The following is a 7,836-nucleotide window of genomic DNA, read 5'->3' as shown; positions in this document are numbered from 1 at the left end:
TGCATGACTGTGAGCTGGGACAGAGCAAGGCTAGCAGACTTATTTTCGACATTCTTCAGTACGGTTTCGGATCGATTCACGCTGCGAATGCAGTGTGCCGGCTGAGTGCCGTCGTGTAGGTAAAATGCTGTCTACCTTAGTCAGGCCTCCATAGCTCCCCGCATTCCCGGCAGTAGAAAAATAAAATCACGTCATAATCACGTGGTATTACATCGTCAGGCGTCATGACGGATGCCCATTGGCCGGAGGAGGTTGCGCGCTCCGGGATTTGTTGACAAAGTTTCGAAATATCTGACAGCTCACTTTTCGCGGGCAGTCTGGGCAGTCGGGCAGCTCCAAGCAAGGTCGCTGCGTCTCCGCGGCTCGCCGATGTCGGTTGACCACAAGGACCAAAACAGAAAGTGTATTCGCGGGTTTGTTCGTGAGTTATAGTGACTCTGGCCATGTACTGATCTCCGATAAAGTATCAAGCTACGGACATTCTAGCCGGGTCGGAACTGGAATGCTTAGTGAGTTCGTGGCGACACAAGTATCTCCCGTGACTGTGGGACCTTCGGTGCATCGCCAGTATGAGAAGATGCTCATCTGTGAAACGCACGCACTCGTGGACTTCGCTCGCCTCAAGAAGTAGACTCTGTGCGTGCTTTGCAAGTTCGAACTTGGTTTGGACGCAGTCTATTCAGCGAACGGCACGTCCTGTACGCACTGTGCTATGAGTCAAACATTTGAGTCTATACGTTGCATCAATAATTATGTATTTAGCCTATCAAAAATGTCTTAGTTATTTTGGAATAACGGGCACCAGGTGTGAAAACCGGTAGAAGTCAATGGGTAGCCAGGGCCGGCCGAAAAGCGAGCCAAATGGAGAGGTTGCTGATTGGCTGGCTGCTAGGCCTCACGACGCACTTTCATTGGTCGTCTGTCCAGTGTTGCCTGAATTATTTCAAACTATGGGCTCTATGGGGAGCTGTGGGCGCCTGCATTAGTTGGCTTCCGTTAAGTGTATCTTGCAGGAACTGTGCGTGTTTAAGAAGCGATTTTGGGAACAGACAGTAGCGGACTACACCGCTTCATCAGCGTGGATGCTATTTGTAAGTGTTAATTCATTTCTCTTTTCGCTCGCTAAAGGGAGTACCTTGCCAAAAACGTCAATTCAGACAAGTGCAATAAGCTACTAGCCATGCATTTCCTGATCAAAGCAGTTTAATCGGAGGTTAAGAATGGAAGTGTTGAACCGGTTCGTGAACCGGTTCCATTTTTGGCACGGCCGAACCGGAACGAAATCCAAGCAACGCGAACCCTAACCGATCCCGTATTTTTTTGCGGTTCGACACTTTGCTTATAACCGCTACCACAGGAAGCGCAATCGAGATTATAATAATGCACCCGCGGTGGTGGTGGTGGAAGGGCTCGCCATTGTCGGCCTCACAGAGGTGGCCAACGTCACAACTGACGCCCTGGGGGAATGTGGGTCGTGAGCCGACTTCTTAGGGAACTGTGCCGACATATGTCTGATAGTGTCTGAGAAAAATCCATGAAAAACCCCAGAAAGCAGACCCGACACCGGGATTCGAACCCGGGTGATCCTAGGGTGAACTGTCATTCAATAATCAAGCATACCCCTTATGTCGCCTATCAGCGTTTGCTTCAGAATAGCTTAAAATGGCATGTTATGAAGACAAGCAACACACATTAAAGCACGGTAGTTGTCCGGTGGCGTCTCAGTCGCACCAGCAGGTGGCTCGCATTATGCTTCTCTTTTTCAGGTTTCCAATCGACCTTGCTAGCATAACAAAAATATAGCACACAGAAAAATATAAAGCGTCATAACCTAAACATACTACAAGCACTTAGCGACTCTTCGAGTCGTAAAACTCATGATTTCGCTTCCAGTAAGGAAATCCGCGCGCATGCACAGTCGAATTTGTGCGAGCTTTTTCAAATTTTCTGAAGAAAAGTTGGAATTTCGCAACTTTGCGAATTCGAGCCTTGAAAGGTTCGCTACATCCCTATTTCTTGGGAACTAGGCCAATAATGCTATCGCACTAAAGCATATTCCCATGAAGGACACACTTGACACACACAAATCGAATTGAAATTAATGTGTGATCTGCTTTCTGCTCTAAGTAGGGTCTCATATACGATGGTTGGATGAAAAGTCTTGCGCCTACATGTGATCAAGCCACGATAGAATGACGGAATTTTCTCTATACCAGGGCAGCTCTTTTTCATTATACCAGCTTCATCTTATCCGAATCTGAATGTGAGGTTCTGCCCCTGACAAATGCCGCAAACGTCAGTCGAAATGGGGAACACGAGCAGAGAGCTCCGCGAAACGAACCGCGCGGTGACCCGTTACATTCTTCGTGAAGGGCTTAACGCCGAGCGAGATCCATGCAGACATGCAGGAAGCATTGCAGGACTCCGCTCCACATTGTGAAACAGTGAAGAGGTGGATGGCTATGTTGAACAGTGGAGGGCAAACTATCGCAGATGAGCCACGTTCAGCTCAGTCGGTAACGTGTTGGCATGTTGAGCTCAAGATCGTAGGTTGGTTCGATTCCGGCCGAGGACGGTAGCAATGTGCGGGAGGTAAATATTGCTAGTGGTAAACATGTTGTTGGGGCCGACAATATCTAAGAAGAAGGTTAGAAACGGCAAGATATACCTATGCTCAGGAGCACTACAACTCTCCTGCGGTACCTATGCAGAACTACGACGACGCCCTAAAGATCCAGTACACGTAATGGAGAGTAGTGGCACGTTGGTAACACATATTCATAATAGAGTGTAAAGAACGACACACGCAACACAGAAAGATACCGACGCAACAAGCACTCACTTCCAACAACTTTTACTTAACACCCAACACCTATTTATAAATTCTATGAAGCCGACATATCTAGTTACTTCCCTATCAATTACACTTCCTTTTCGGTCACTGCGATGTAGATTCCGTGCTTATCAAGTTATCACTGCTCTTGATGAACACCGCATCTATCAACTCTCTTTCTATCCCACTGACCACCTTACACAAAATTTACCATTCCTGAAAGACTGGTCTATAACCGCACTTGTTTATTTATTTATATATTTTTATTTATTTACTCGTTCAGGGGTACAAAGTTTTGGTCAGTTTGTACAGAAAGTGGTCCCATAGATCTGGGACCTCAAGTTATTATCTTATTTTGTTACCTGTGACATGTTGTTTCAGGAGTATGGGTCAACAACTATCTAAACTTATTTGATGTTCTCAAGGTGGATATTAATACACCGACCCGTTTGGCTGGTGTATAACCTGCCCCACATCATCTTAAACTGATAAACCACCCCCTCTGAGCAATCTCTAAACATGTTATGATGACGTGTGGCACAGTCCTTCTTTTCTTCTGAATCATTTATCTTCTCAGTCAAACTTGATAATCTGTTTTCCCCCCTTGAAAACCACCTTCACATGATGTTTTGAACCCAACTTCTTTAGTGAGACGCCCCATGCGCGTACGGAATGACCGATATTTTCCTTGTCGTCCTCTGTTATTCCTGCTCAGTGTGGCACTTCTTAATCCAGATTCTGTCTTGAAACATTCGCCGAGCTAACGAAACTATGGTCACTCGTAGATACCCCACATCCCTAAGCCTCTCTTCCTGGGCTTGAAGCTACTGTTCACTTTGTGACACACGATTTATCCAACGCTGAAGACAAACATCCTGTCGCCACACTGTTTTTCACCACTTTTGATTGATTAAAGGAGAACTGGAGTAAAGGCCAGAGGTGTGTGCCAATGCTGTTTTTGGCCGATGACGGCGGCGTGAATCGGCGTGGTTCCCGTGTTGGCGACGGTGGCGTGATCACTGCTATACCGCGATTTTCGAAATTGACATTCTTTTGCGAAACACCTAAAATATCTGTGGGCATCATAACAGTGTGCGTTTCAGTTTCTTTTGTTTGTAGGTGCTAAACTACTTATAAGTCATAGAATGCTTATGGCAAATACCATTTGTCGATGTGGAGCCAGCACACGAATCCGCGGGAGGGGAACGAAACCCGGCTCGGTGGGCCCAAACCGGCGAACTAAGAATCCGCCAGGGGAATTTGACCCGGACGATACCAGAAGTTGAAAGAAGCCGTCGCTCACATTCGGTTTCGAGAAAGTGCATGCACCGCACGGACGCGGATCCGCCCGCGTTTTTCAAAGTACTGTATCGCCCCGTGCACTTGGGAAACATGGAAAGCACGTTACTCAGTGCATCGCCTCTTACAGCTAATTAACAGCACACACAGTTCAGAGCAGGGAAGTTTGCATTTTGCATCACGAGTTATGGTGTACTCGTAAATCGAAAAGCATCGCGGTACATACTGTCGCTGATGCGCCGCAGGATGGACGCTTTAACCGTGCACGATACAAAATTATATTTCTGTTGGGCTGCACCATAAATCCCATACACCTCAAGACAATCCCGAGAAATAAGTGGTAAATATTTCCTTCTCATTGAAGGCACTTCTTTACACCTTACTTTTACTTACCTAAACCAAGAAAGATTACAGCCAAATGCTTATTTCTTTCAGTTGCAATTATGCAGAATTGGAAAACTGAGATGGAAGCTGTATCGAAACAACCTTTCCCATTTCTCACCATTCAGCTTGAGGCTGTGAGTGGTCAGAAGGAGAAACAAAAATCATCCTTGACCAGTACGCCTTATACCTCCCTCAAGTAGGACAACTTAAAAAATCAAGAGCAAGAGGGCAACGTTTAACAGGATGGCAGAAGTTACCAAGGCACGGCTAGGAACAGCAAAGACTGGCAACCAGTGTAGCACAAGGTACAAAACCATCTGCAAAAAAGAAAGAGGACTGCTGCACGCAGAACAACGTACACTTCTGGTCATTCTCCACAGCATGTCCCGTACCAGGATCAACTGGACAAGATAAGAATTCTCGATGATAGCCTTGAGCCAGAAGTTGTGCGTAACGCCAGTGGTGCGGTGTCCCAAAAAAGAAACGCACCATGCTCATCAGAACTGCCATCCCAGACCCCAACCACTGACTTGTCTGCCTAAGGGTCTGTGGTGTGTAGCAGAGAAAAGTAGACAGGCGGACATGCGCGGAAGGGAAGCAACAGAATCCCGCTGCACTCGGCTCGCTAAAAACTTGAGCCGGTAAGCGCGCGTCAACTTTTATTTTTGGCGCGTATCTTCTGGTGGCGCCGGCCTGTGGCCGCTACAGGATTCTCCCCCCCCCCCCCCCCTAGAGAGGAGGCGGCGTGGAGTTGTGGACACGAAACGGAGTTGCCCAAGTAACTTTGCGACGAGGCTTCGGAAGAGGCAAGGCGGAAGAAGAGACCTCGACAAGAGCGAGTGGGGAACGGGGGCGACGGTGGCTCCAAAGGAGCGTCGGAGGGAATGTTCATTGCTCGGGTCACCAGTTGTGGTGTGTAGCAGAGAAAAGCAGACAGGCAGAGACATGCGTGGAAGGGAAGCAACAGACTGCCGCTGCACTCGGCTCGCTAAAAACTTGAGCCCGTGAGCGCGCGTCAACTTTTACTTTTGGCGCGTATCTTCTGGTGGCGCCGGCCTGTGGCCGCTACAGGATTCCCCCCCCCCCCTAGAGAGGAGGCGGCGTGGAGTTGTGGACACGAAACGGAGTTGCCCAAGTAACTTTGCGACGAGGCTTCGGAAGAGGCAAGGCGGAAGAAGAGACCTCGACAAGAGCGAGTGGGGAACGGGGGCGACGGTGGCTCCAAAGGAGCGTCGGAGGGAATGTTCATTGCTCGGGTCACCAGTTGTGGTGTGTAGCAGAGAAAAGCAGACAGGCAGAGACATGCGTGGAAGGGAAGCAACAGACTGCCGCTGCACTCGGCTCGCTAAAAACTTGAGCCCGTGAGCGCGCGTCAACTTTTACTTTTGGCGCGTATCTTCTGGTGGCGCCGGCCTGTGGCCGCTACAGGATTCCCCCCCCCCCCTAGAGAGGAGGCGGCGTGGAGTTGTGGACACGAAACGGAGTTGCCCAAGTAACTTTGCGACGAGGCTTCGGAAGAGGCAAGGCGGAAGAAGAGACCTCGACAAGAGCGAGTGGGGAACGGGGGCGACGGTGGCTCCAAAGGAGCGTCGGAGGGAATGTTCATTGCTCGGGTCACCAGTTGTGGTGTGTAGCAGAGAAAAGCAGACAGGCAGAGACATGCGTGGAAGGGAAGCAACAGACTGCCGCTGCACTCGGCTCGCTAAAAACTTGAGCCCGTGAGCGCGCGTCAACTTTTACTTTTGGCGCGTATCTTCTGGTGGCGCCGGCCTGTGGCCGCTACAGGATTCCCCCCCCCCCCCTAGAGAGGAGGCGGCGTGGAGTTGTGGACACGAAACGGAGTTGCCCAAGTAACTTTGCGACGAGGCTTCGGAAGAGGCAAGGCGGAAGAAGAGACCTCGACAAGAGCGAGTGGGGAACGGGGGCGACGGTGGCTCCAAAGGAGCGTCGGAGGGAATGTTCATTGCTCGGGTCACCAGTTGTGGTGTGTAGCAGAGAAAAGCAGACAGGCAGAGACATGCGTGGAAGGGAAGCAACAGACTGCCGCTGCACTCGGCTCGCTAAAAACTTGAGCCCGTGAGCGCGCGTCAACTTTTACTTTTGGCGCGTATCTTCTGGTGGCGCCGGCCTGTGGCCGCTACAGGATTCCCCCCCCCTAGAGAGGAGGCGGCGTGGAGTTGTGGACACGAAACGGAGTTGCCCAAGTAACTTTGCGACGAGGCTTCGGAAGAGGCAAGGCGGAAGAAGAGACCTCGACAAGAGCGAGTGGGGAACGGGGGCGACGGTGGCTCCAAAGGAGCGTCGGAGGGAATGTTCATTGCTCGGGTCACCAGTTGTGGTGTGTAGCAGAGAAAAGCAGACAGGCAGAGACATGCGTGGAAGGGAAGCAACAGACTGCCGCTGCACTCGGCTCGCTAAAAACTTGAGCCCGTGAGCGCGCGTCAACTTTTACTTTTGGCGCGTATCTTCTGGTGGCGCCGGCCTGTGGCCGCTACAGGATTCCCCCCCCCCTAGAGAGGAGGCGGCGTGGAGTTGCGGACACGAAACGGAGTTGCCCAAGTAACTTTGCGACGAGGCTTCGGAAGAGGCAAGGCGGAAGAAGAGACCTCGACAAGAGCGAGTGGGGAACGGGGGCGACGGTGGCTCCAAAGGAGCGTCGGAGGGAATGTTCATTGCTCGGGTCACCAGTTGTGGTGTGTAGCAGAGAAAAGCAGACAGGCAGAGACATGCGTGGAAGGGAAGCAACAGACTGCCGCTGCACTCGGCTCGCTAAAAACTTGAGCCCGTGAGCGCGCGTCAACTTTTACTTTTGGCGCGTATCTTCTGGTGGCGCCGGCCTGTGGCCGCTACAGGATTCCCCCCCCCCCCTAGAGAGGAGGCGGCGTGGAGTTGTGGACACGAAACGGAGTTGCCCAAGTAACTTTGCGACGAGGCTTCGGAAGAGGCAAGGCGGAAGAAGAGACCTCGACAAGAGCGAGTGGGGAACGGGGGCGACGGTGGCTCCAAAGGAGCGTCGGAGGGAATGTTCATTGCTCGGGTCACCAGTTGTGGTGTGTAGCAGAGAAAAGCAGACAGGCAGAGACATGCGTGGAAGGGAAGCAACAGACTGCCGCTGCACTCGGCTCGCTAAAAACTTGAGCCCGTGAGCGCGCGTCAACTTTTACTTTTGGCGCGTATCTTCTGGTGGCGCCGGCCTGTGGCTGCTACAGGATCCCCCCCCCCCCCCCCTAGAGAGGAGGCGGCGTGGAGTTGTGGACACGAAACGGAGTTGCCCAAGTAACTTTGCGACGAGGCTTCGGAAGAGGCAAGGCGGAAGAAGA

The sequence above is a fragment of the Ornithodoros turicata genome, unplaced genomic scaffold (assembly GCF_037126465.1).
Source record: "Ornithodoros turicata isolate Travis unplaced genomic scaffold, ASM3712646v1 Chromosome23, whole genome shotgun sequence".
Lineage (NCBI taxonomy): Eukaryota > Metazoa > Arthropoda > Arachnida > Ixodida > Argasidae > Ornithodoros > Ornithodoros turicata.
This window is presented reverse-complemented; position numbering follows the sequence as displayed.